Source organism: Nyctereutes procyonoides, unplaced genomic scaffold (assembly GCF_905146905.1).
Source record: "Nyctereutes procyonoides isolate TBG_1078 unplaced genomic scaffold, NYPRO_anot_genome, whole genome shotgun sequence".
Classification (NCBI taxonomy): Eukaryota; Metazoa; Chordata; class Mammalia; order Carnivora; family Canidae; genus Nyctereutes; species Nyctereutes procyonoides.
The window spans coordinates 6,590,595-6,601,454 of NW_026575049.1; positions in this window are offsets into that span (position 1 = coordinate 6,590,595).

Here is a 10,860-nt window from a genome sequence, read left to right on the forward strand (position 1 = left end):
AGTTAAGAGGCCAACTCTTGATTTCAGCTTGGGTCATGATCATAGGGTCCTGAGATCAAGCCCTTTGTTGGGCTACACACTCAATATTGAGTCTACTTGAGGATTTCTTTTGCTCTGCCCCTCCCCAAACTCACTTGTGCTCTCTCGCTCTCTCTCTCTCTCTCTGAAATAAATAAACAAAATAAAAATCTTTAAAAATTATAAATAAAAATAAAAGGCCTCCTTACAATGGGATTTCTCAGGGCCTTTAATGTACAATGTGAACCGTGACTCTTCAGAATAGGAATACAGTTTGCATCATTCTGTAAACAGTTGAAAAAAAATCCCTTCTAAGATAGTCATTAGTGTTCCAAGGAACCTTTCCTGGATCACTGTTGGGATAGAAGCCATCATCTCCATATGAGAAAGTTCCCAATTTTCCCACCAATTAAATAACATCTTTCATTTACAATCATAAGTTTGCCTATAGATAACACAAATATAACTACACGTTAGTTGGACTCACAATGGGTTTCATCTCAGAGTGGGGGTCTCAGCCCCACCACTCACTGGCTGTGTATACTTTATAAGTCACTCAAATTTTGGGAGTCTCAGTTTCCATATTTATAATATAAAGGAAATTACAGTATCTCATAGAATGTGGATGAAGATGAACTAAAATTAAGAGATGTAAAAGTGACTTCAAATGGTAAAAAAAAAAAATCATGAAGAGAATCTGTTTACCTTGATAGAAGAGGAACTAGAGATATTTGTACTGGAGACTAAACATGGTGAAAGGACTTTTTCTAAAGTAGTTAATAAGATCTACAAGGAACAATGAGGGTAGATACATTTTGTAAATCTGACAATTTTCCCATCCTATTCCCTAGCTATTCCAGTGTTAGAGTGATCATTATTAGATTAGTTCTGTCGAAAAAAAAAAAAAAAGATTAGTTCTGTCGTACTGTTGTATTTATTCTATTCACCACTGCAATACTTCTATTGTGGTAACTACTAAAATAAAACTCAAAATAATAGCAACTTAAGTAAGACAGAAGTATATTTATCTTTTATGTAAGTACGTAAGCATAGCCAGTTGAGAATTAACAGTGTCAAAGCTTCAGGCTCCTTCTTTCCAGTTTCTGTCAGTACTTGAGGGTCATCTTCACCCTCAATGATGGACCCAGCAGGAAAGGAGAAAAAAGCAGTTGTACATATCACTCCTGCTTAGATATAATTGGAAAAATTTAGATGATGACAACTAGCTGCAAGAGAGGCTGATAATATAATCTTTATTCAAGGTGGCCATGTGTCCAGCTAAAATTTGAAGAGTCTACTGTAGAAGGAAGATGGAGAGAAGAGACAAAGATTGTGAGTTTTTCCTACTACAATCATGTCATCCAAATACAACTAGTATTTCGATCCGAGAGATCCGGTAATTATTTGCACTAAATTTCTATTTCAGTAAGCATTTCTCATACAATCCTTATGTGTACTAACTCTTGGGGATAAAGATTATGTGACATGATACTTGCCCTCTTTTTTGAATACTTCAACCTAATTTCCTGACTATCCTAAGTCTGAGGTCTTTGACCCATTAATTTTTCTAGTCAGTCGTATTGCTGATAACCATCTCTATTGATTCTATTGATGGAAAGTTAATATTGACTCAAATCACTCAACATGACCTTCTCAACATATAGTTACAATTGAGCAGGTAATGACCAGATAGAGCTTGTGTAATTTACATTATTATAAATACATTAGTAATTTTATTAATGTATTTTTAAAATAGATTTTTTATCTCTGTCCCCAAGAATTAAAGGAATAAGAAAAGTATGTAGGATTTAAGAAAAAAAAACAAACAAGCAAAGAAAAAAAATAGAAAGAAAAACCAGGAAACAGACTCTTAACTAGAGAATGAATGAATAGTTATCAAAGGGGAGGTGAGAGGAGATTGGGTGAAATGGTGATGGGGATTAAGGAGCACACTCCATGATGAGCACTGGATGATGCACAGACTTGTTGAATCACTAAATTGTACACCTGAAAATAATATAACACTGTATTTTAACTACCCTGAAATTAAAAAAAAAACTTAATAGGAAATGTAGCTAATAAGGTTTTTTAAAAGAAAACCAGATTGTTTTCTAAACACTGTTGACTAGAACTTACCTGTGCTGTGCAATACGGCAACCACTATGTGGCTATTGAACATTTGACATGTAAATAGTGTGACTGAGAACCTAAATTTCTGATTTTATTTAATTTCTTTTAAAGATTTTTGTTTATTTATTTGAGAAAGAGAGCACAAGCAGGAGGAGGGGCAGAAAGAGAAGGAGAAGCACACTCCCTGCTAAGCAGGGAGCGTGACTCGGAGCTCCATCCCAGGACCCCAAGATCATGACCTGAGCCAAAGGCAGACCCCACTGACTGCGTCACCCAGGTGCCTCAAATTTATTTAATTTTAATTAAATAGTCACATGTAGCTCTTCGTATATTAGACAGTGCAGCTCAAGATAAACAATCTATATGAATGCTTAATGCCATGTATCACATGGGACATTTCTAGATGGGAAAATACTGACAAGCATAGGGAACTTGAATAGAGTCCTATTATGACGTAAAAATGGCAATTCCAACTAATAACTCAGAGAGACTGGTGTGTGAATGTGTGTATTGTTTCCAGCCAGGGCATTTATACTGACAACCAAACAAGGAGCAAAAACATTATCTTTCACACTTCTCGGAATCAAAAAACCTTAATTTAGATTCATTTGTTCAAAAAGAATGGCTCATCACTCTAGAAAGTAAAAATGCTTCCATACTAAATGAAAAATAATACAATAAATGGAAAAAGTTACATTTCATTAATTTTCAACAGAGGGAGGAAAATAGAGCTTTCCTTGGTCTCTGCTGTTCTGATAATTGGAGCAACTGGGGGGGCACACGTCATTGAGCACTTTTGAATATCTTGGAGAAAAACTTATTATGAACTTTTTAACTAACCCAGCTATTCTCTGAAAAGAAACTCTTCATGGTGAAACTGGAACTGGTTATTTGAAAAATAGTGGGAAAAGAAATACTTTTTACATAATTGTCACTGTTATGTATGTTATATTTATTAATGTACCTCAAAGAATCCTTTATTACTGTTAGCCAAAAATTATTGGGAAGAAAGGAGCATTATTCACCTTTCAATGCTAAAAAAGTCTTCCAGCTGTGATTTTTTAAATGAGAAAAGCTGATTCTTTCAACCATCTTATTCCAAGTTGGCATAGGTTTTACCTATTAGCCCTCAGCTCATTTTATTGTAAAACTTAGAAAAACTGATTTATGGGCCCTCCTGGGTGGCTCAGTAGGTAAAGCATCTGCCTTCAGCTCAAGTCATGATCTCAGGGTCCTGGGATCGAGCCCCACATCAGCCTCCCTACTCAGTGGGGAGTCTACTTCTCCCTCTCCCTCTCCCCTTCCCCTGCTTGTGCACTTTCTCTCATTCTTACTCTTGGATTCTCTCTCAAATAAATAAATACAATCTTTTAAAATAATTGATTTACTATTCTTGATAACCCTTTTTCATGTTTATCAGATTGTACCAGTAGAATTTAAAAGTAGTTTTGAAATACCACATCTATATAAAATAGAGGATACAGAGAACTTCTTTATTTCATATTCAATGAAATGAGAAAGTCTTTTCCAAGAGGAGACAGAAAACATTTCGAAAAAGAACCAGTGGAATAAGATTAAAGTACTTCAGGGGCTCCTGGCTGGCTCAGTCAGTGGAATGTGTGACTCTCGATTTCCAGGTTTTAAGTTGGACCCCATGTTGGGTATAGAGATTACTTAAAAATAAAATCTTTTTTAAAAAAGATTTTATTTATCCATTCATGAGAGACACAGAGAAAGAGAGGCATAGAGAGAAGCAGGCTCCATGCAGGGAGCCCGATGTGGGACTCGACCCCAGGTCGCCAGAATCACGCCCTGGGCTGAAGGCGGCGCTAAACTGCTGAGCCATCCGGGCTGCCCAAAAATAAAATATTTTTTTTAAAAATTAAAGTACTTCATACTAACTTTAGGAGAAAAAGAGCTAAGGTATAAAACCTCAGCAATCTAAGCATCCAAACCCAGAGGACCTTTACAATTTTTTTTGAACAGCAAGTGGACAGATGATATTCCAACTCTAAAGTTCCTGTGTTCCTAGAAACCAGAGAATAAACCAAGTTACCTTTCAAGATCACCTCCCACTATCCTGTTAAAGCTGTTCTCACCTCTGCCTCCAATGAGATTAAAGTAGATGAAAGACCTATGACAGCCGGATTTTGAGTATTGTGTTCACTGCTCCATCCCCAGCTCATGGCAACTGTTCAGCAAATACCTGTTCCTGTAATTTATTTCCTCTGAAATAACTTCTCTCTGGGGAGCCAGTCAACCTGGTGGTTTCTGTTTTTGATCAAAAGCCTTGTCAGTTCCAGTGGACAATGGGAAACAAAAGACTAAACTGTCAAGGTTTTAAATCCCATCTAGTAATGGAAATTGTGTGTAATGTATCAGAAGTAGCCCATGTGAGTAAATTGGACCACTCCGTTCAAGTAGATACACCAAAGAAAACCCAAGAGAGCAGAACACCTTCAACCAGTGATTTCTCAACTAAGGAGCTGAAACATGGAGAGAATTTTCAGAATACTAGGATGGAGAACCATGGATATGAATTACAAAAAACATACTTGATAAAAATTCATGTTTGAAAGACATCTGATAGGCGGTAATTCCCAGCAACTCAACCGATGTGGAACGATTGAGGAAAAGAATTGGGAGTGAGAGATGAGTCAGTCTGTGAAGGTGTTCTAGAAACATTTGCACATTTTTAACATATAAATATGTTGCCTTCGGGATCCCTGGGTGGCGCAACGGTTTGGCGCCTGCCTTTGGCCCAGGGCGTGATCCTGGAGACCCGGGATGGAATCCCACGCCAGGCTCCCGGTGCATGGAGCCTGCTTCTCCCTCTGCCTATGTCCCTGCCTCTCTCTCTCACTGTGTGCCTATCATAAATAAAAATAAAAATAAATAAATAAATAAATAAATAAATAAATAAATAAATAAATAAATATTGCCTTCTGAAAACCGAAGTGCAGCCTTAAAGAGGAAACAGGGTAAGAGATGGAAACCATACATTAAATTAATATCTTCCAGTCAAGTGTCAGATGTTGGATTTTGTTCTGTCAACTTTATCAAATGTTGAGCAGTTCCCTTTATCCAGGCAGATGTAAACCAAGACCTGCTCCTTTTTTTTTTTTTTGGTTTATTTTTTTATTGGATTTTGATTTGTCAACATATAGTGTAACACCCAGTGCTCATCCTGTCAAGTGCCCCCCTCAGTGCCCATCACCCCGTCACCCCCACCCCCCGCCCACCTTCCCTTCCACTACCCCTTGTTCATTTCCCAGAGTTAGGAGTCTCTCATGGTCTGTCTCTCTCACTGATATTTTCACTCATTTTCTCTCCTTTCCCCTTTATTCCCTTTCACTATTTTTTATATTCCCCAAGTGAATGAGACCATATAATGTTTGTCCTTTTCTGATTGACTTACTTCACTCAGCATAATACCCTCCAGTTCCATCCATGTTGAAGCAAATGGTGGGTATTTGTCGTTACTAATGGCTGAGGAATATTCCATTGTATACATAAACCACATCTTCTTTATCCATCATCTGTCGATGGACACCGAGGCTCCTTCCACAGTGTGGCTATTGTGGACATTGCTGCTAGAAACATCCGGGTGCAGGTGTCCCGGCGTTTCATTGCATCTGAATCTTTGGGGTAAATCCCCAGCAGTGCAATCGCTGGGTCGTAGGGCAGGTCTATTTTTAACTCTTTGAGGAACCTCCACACAGTTTTCCAGAGTGGCTGCACCAGTTCACATTCCCACCAACAGCGCAAGAGGGTTCCCCTTTCTCCACATCCCCTTCAACATTTGTTGTTTCCTGCCTTGTTAATTTTCCCCATTCTCACTGGTATGAGGTGGCATCTCATTGTGGTTTTGATTTATTTCCCATCATGATGGCAAGTGATGTGGGGCATTTTCTCATGTGCGTGTTGGCCATGTCTATGTCTTCCTCTGTGAGATTTCCGTTCATGTCTTCTGCCCATTTCATGATTGGATTGTTTGTTTCTCTGCTGTTGAGTTTAATAAGTTCTTTATAGATCTTGGATACTAGCCCTTTATCTGATAGGTCATTTGCAAATATCTTCTCCCACTCTGTAGGTTGTCTTTTAGTTTTGTTGACTGTTTCTTTTGCTGTGCAGAAGCTTTTTATCTTAAGTCCCAATATTCATTTTTGCTTTTGTTTCCTTTGCCTTCAGAGATCTATCTTGCAAGATGTTGCAGTGGCCGAGTTCACAAAGGCTGTTGCCTGTGTTCTCCTCTAGGATTTTGATGGATTCTGGTTTCACATTTAGATCTTTCATCCATTTTGAGTTTATCTTGGTGTAGGCCAAGACCTGCTCCTACATCTGTACACTTTAGGTTCCTATGAGATGTGATATAAGGACTATTCCAGCAAAGGCACAGTCTTTGCTCCTAGTTAACACATCTCTTGAGCAGACTTTCTACTCTGATGAGCCAGATTTCACAGCCCAGGAACATCAGGAATTAATAATAATTAATATTTTTTGTCACTAGCCCATAATTCTCCCTTGCCTTGATACTTTGATGATTCTTTGCAGAGTGAGAGCTAGATTTAAATTTTTAGCAACTATTATTATTTACTTTATACTATTCAGCTGTTCAGTTTTTGTGAATCATTGTTGACATTTATTTTCTAAGAAACACTTATTCCTCAGGTTGAGATAGATATTTATTGGTACAAAACAACATAAAAATTATTTTTAAGGTTTTCTTATAAAATAGAACATACATGCAGAAAATGCATAGAACATATATGTCTAGTTCAATAAATTGTCACAAAACAGTTGCTCATATAAACACAACTCAAATTGTGAAGTATTGCCAGCCCTCAAGAATCCTTTCATCTGTCCATTTCCAGCCACTTTCCCCAGAGAGATACCCAATCTCCTGATTCTTCAGATAATTTTTATTTTTTTTAAAGATTTCATTTATTTATTCATGAGAGACACACATGCAGAGAGAGAGAGAGAGAGAGAGAGAGAGGCAGAGACACAGGCAGAGGGAGAAGCAGGCTCCATTCCCTGAAGGGAGCCGGACGTGGGACTCGATCCCGGGTCTCCAGGATTACACCCTGGGCTGGAGGCGGCCCTAAACCGCTGAGCCACCCGGGCTGCCCCAGATAACTTTTAGTTTTCACTTTTATTTTTAGATTTATAGCTACATATGCACAGCTAAACAGTAGAATTTAGTTTGGCATAATTTTAAACTTTACATACACGGGAGCATGATCAGGAAAGAGAAAGGGAAGAGGAAGAAGATTAGAAGGGGAAGGGGAAGACCAGAGAAGTGCAAGCTTCTAAAGGTCCTCTCACAGCAGAGTCCCAGAGGACATGCTAACTTCCCCCAGCAGGACTCGTAATGACCCATGAAATGCTGTCCTCCGAGGAAGCTCATTACAGACTCAGCACCTAAGATTTTTATTGGAGGCTGGGACCTAGGCATTCTCTGCCTGGAATATACTAAAATTCTAGACTCCCAGGAGGAAAGCAGGTGATCAACACAAACCATAAAGAGTTAAGAAAAATGAGCGACTCTTATATTAAATTCAAGTTCTCTAGATGGGAACCAAGGGTGAACCTCATAAGTAGACCTACCAAAGGGTAGAAGTCAGACCTGCTATGTTAACTCTTTTTTGCCCATTTGCCAATACTGCACTCTCTTAATTGCTACTGCTTTATAATAAGCCTTTATATCCGAAGTTTAAAATCCTCTGACTTTGATCTTCTTTAACCTCTAGTTATTTCTTACCTCAGGCATTTTCGTGTAATTTTTGGAATCAGTTTGGCAATGTACTCACAAAAAAAACATTAGTGACATTTTGATTGAGATTACATTGAATTTATAGATTCATTTGGGATCTATAGAACTATAGATCATGTGGGATAAACTGACATCTTTACAACATACAGTCTTCAGTTCTTAAAAATGAATTATTTCACCATTTATTAGGTCTCCTTTAAAATCTCTCAGTTAAGTCCTTAAAATTTTTCCATGAGGTATTATACATATTTTAATAGATTTATCCTGAATACTTGATAATATTTCATGCCCTGTGACTGCTACGATTTTCTATTTGTCTTGGGTCTATAGAAATAAAATTGTTTTTGTGGGAATGCCTGGGTGGCTCAATCAGTTAAGCATCTGACTCTCGATTTCAACTCAGCTCATGATCTCACAGTTGTGGGGTTGAGCCCCACGTGGAGCTCCACACTGGGCACAGAGCTGCTTAAGATTCTCTCTCTCTCTCTCAGCCCCTTCCCCCTCCCTCTCTAAAAAAATGATGTTGTTTCCATCAAATTGGTAAATTATTATGAAGTTTGGTAATTTATCTGTACATTCCTCAAAATGACATGAGTAGCAGCAGTATGGTTAAAAGCATAGGTTCTAGTGCCAAACTGGACTAATCCCAACTCTTATCACTCACCAGTTGCATGACTTTGGGTAAGTGACCTACTCTTTATGTTTCTGTTCATCATTTATAAAATGGATGTGACAGTTGTACCTTCCTCAAGAGTTATTGTGACCAACTGGGTTGATGTCAGAGAAGTACCAAGTACAATCCCTGGTATATACTAAGAACAGTAGTCATTACCATCACCATCATCATCATCACCATTTATACACAATCAAAGCATCATTCATAGCCCCAGAGACATTGTTATTTTTGTTTTATCAAGTCAATGTCCCTTTATATTTGCTGATGTACTTGTTTCCTCTTTTTTTCAACACGTGCCTTCTAAGATCTTTTTACCTATGAATCTCTTTAGAAATTTCTCTAGTGAGAGACTAGATGTTTTCATCTAAAAATATTTTTAACCTTCACTTTTGAAAAATATTTTCACTAAGTATAGAATTCAGAGTTGGCAGTTCTTTGCTTCTCAGTACGTTGGAGATAATCTACTGTCGACCAGCTTCCATTGCACCATGGAGAAGTTGACTGTCTCACTCTCAATCCACTGAAGATAATATCTTTTTCTCTGGCTAAATTATACTTGTTCTTTTAGATACTACATCTAGTAATTCTGATTATTATAGATTTACAGTTTTTTCTTTTGATTGTAGTATCTGCTAGTTTTCATCTGAAATGCTTTTTGTGTGTGTTCCTTGTTACCTTTGACTCTATGCTATACATTGTCCCAGAAAAGGGGATATGTATATATTTGTAGGAATAGTTTGAAATCTGCAATGGAAGTATATATCTCCTAGAGAAGATATGAAAGTTTTGGCGGGGGGTGCATTAGTCTGGTATCACTTTATATTTGTGGCTTGACTTATTTTGGACCTCTCTGGTGATATAATTTAGGGGCTGCAAAGTTTCTTGAGTGCTGGTATACTACTGGTTCCTTCGACTCTGACAGTGTAGCTCTTTGGGGTCCCAACTTAATGTGAGGAGAGTCACTTGTTAGACTTTCTACTTAAAATAATCACGAGCTTTTATTTGTGTCCACTTTACCTGGGAAGCTGTGAGATGCAACATTCAAGTTGACAAGAATGGGCAAAATCCCTCAGGACAATTTCCCTTCAATCTTGGTTTGACATACTTTTACTATCTTGACAGATTTTTAGTGCTTTGTAAGAATATGGTTTATATATTTCATCCAGCATTTTTAATTATTTAAAGCAGGAAAGCTGGGCAACTAGCTTAATCTACATGGAAAAGGAAGTCCCATTATGTCCTTTATATTCTCCTCCATGTTTTTCATTACTTAATCTTTTAAGGGTGTTCCATAGTTTGTCTCAGTTTTTAGTGTTTATGCAGAGCCATGCTTGGTTGTTTTTCTGTGTTTATTTTGTTTTATTAATTTCTTTTTTGTGATTATTTCCTTCTATTATAATTACTTTTCTCAATTTTAAGTAGATACCTAGCTGTTTTATTTTCCATCTTAATTGTTTTCTAGTAATTGCATATGAAGCTATAGACATTTCCCTGAATACATTTTGAACTCTTACTGTTGTCATGTTTTCTAGATGGTCTATAATATCAACTTCAATATCTTCTTTAACAATAACTAATTTAGTTCTTTAAACAATAATTTAGAAAGGGTTTTGATTTATTTCCAACTGGAATAGATTTTATTCCATCCTTAACTTATTAATTTCTACTTACAAGTTTATGTGTTTAGAGAATATAAGCATTTATCACTTCTATCAATATTTTCCTTGTGAACCCATACATGGTCATATCCCATAAATGTTCCACGAGTGTTTACAAATAATATTCATGCTCTGTTCAAATCAAATTTCTTTATTATACTTTAAATCAAACTTTAAAAAATTTATTTAAATAAATTATATATCACCTATACTTATTTTTTATTTGATTATTTTTAAGAACAGAATTATGGCAGGCAAAATAATGGTTCTTCAAAGAAGTCCTCATCTTAATCCCCAGAACCTGTGACTACATTGATATATGGGACAGGAGAATTAAATTAAGGTTCTAATTAGCTGACCTCAAAATAGGGAGATTATGCTGGATTATTTTGGTGGATTTAGTGTAATCACAAGGGCCCTTAAGAGTGGAAGGTAGTGGGGGAGCCTGGGTGGCTCAGTCTGTTAAGCATCCAACTCTTGGTTTCAGGTTGGGTCATGGTATCAAGCCTCAAGTTGAGCTCCATACTGAGAGGGGAATCTGCTTGAGATTCTCTCTCTCCCTCTCCTGCCCCTCCCCCCACTCATGCTCGCTCTCTCACTCT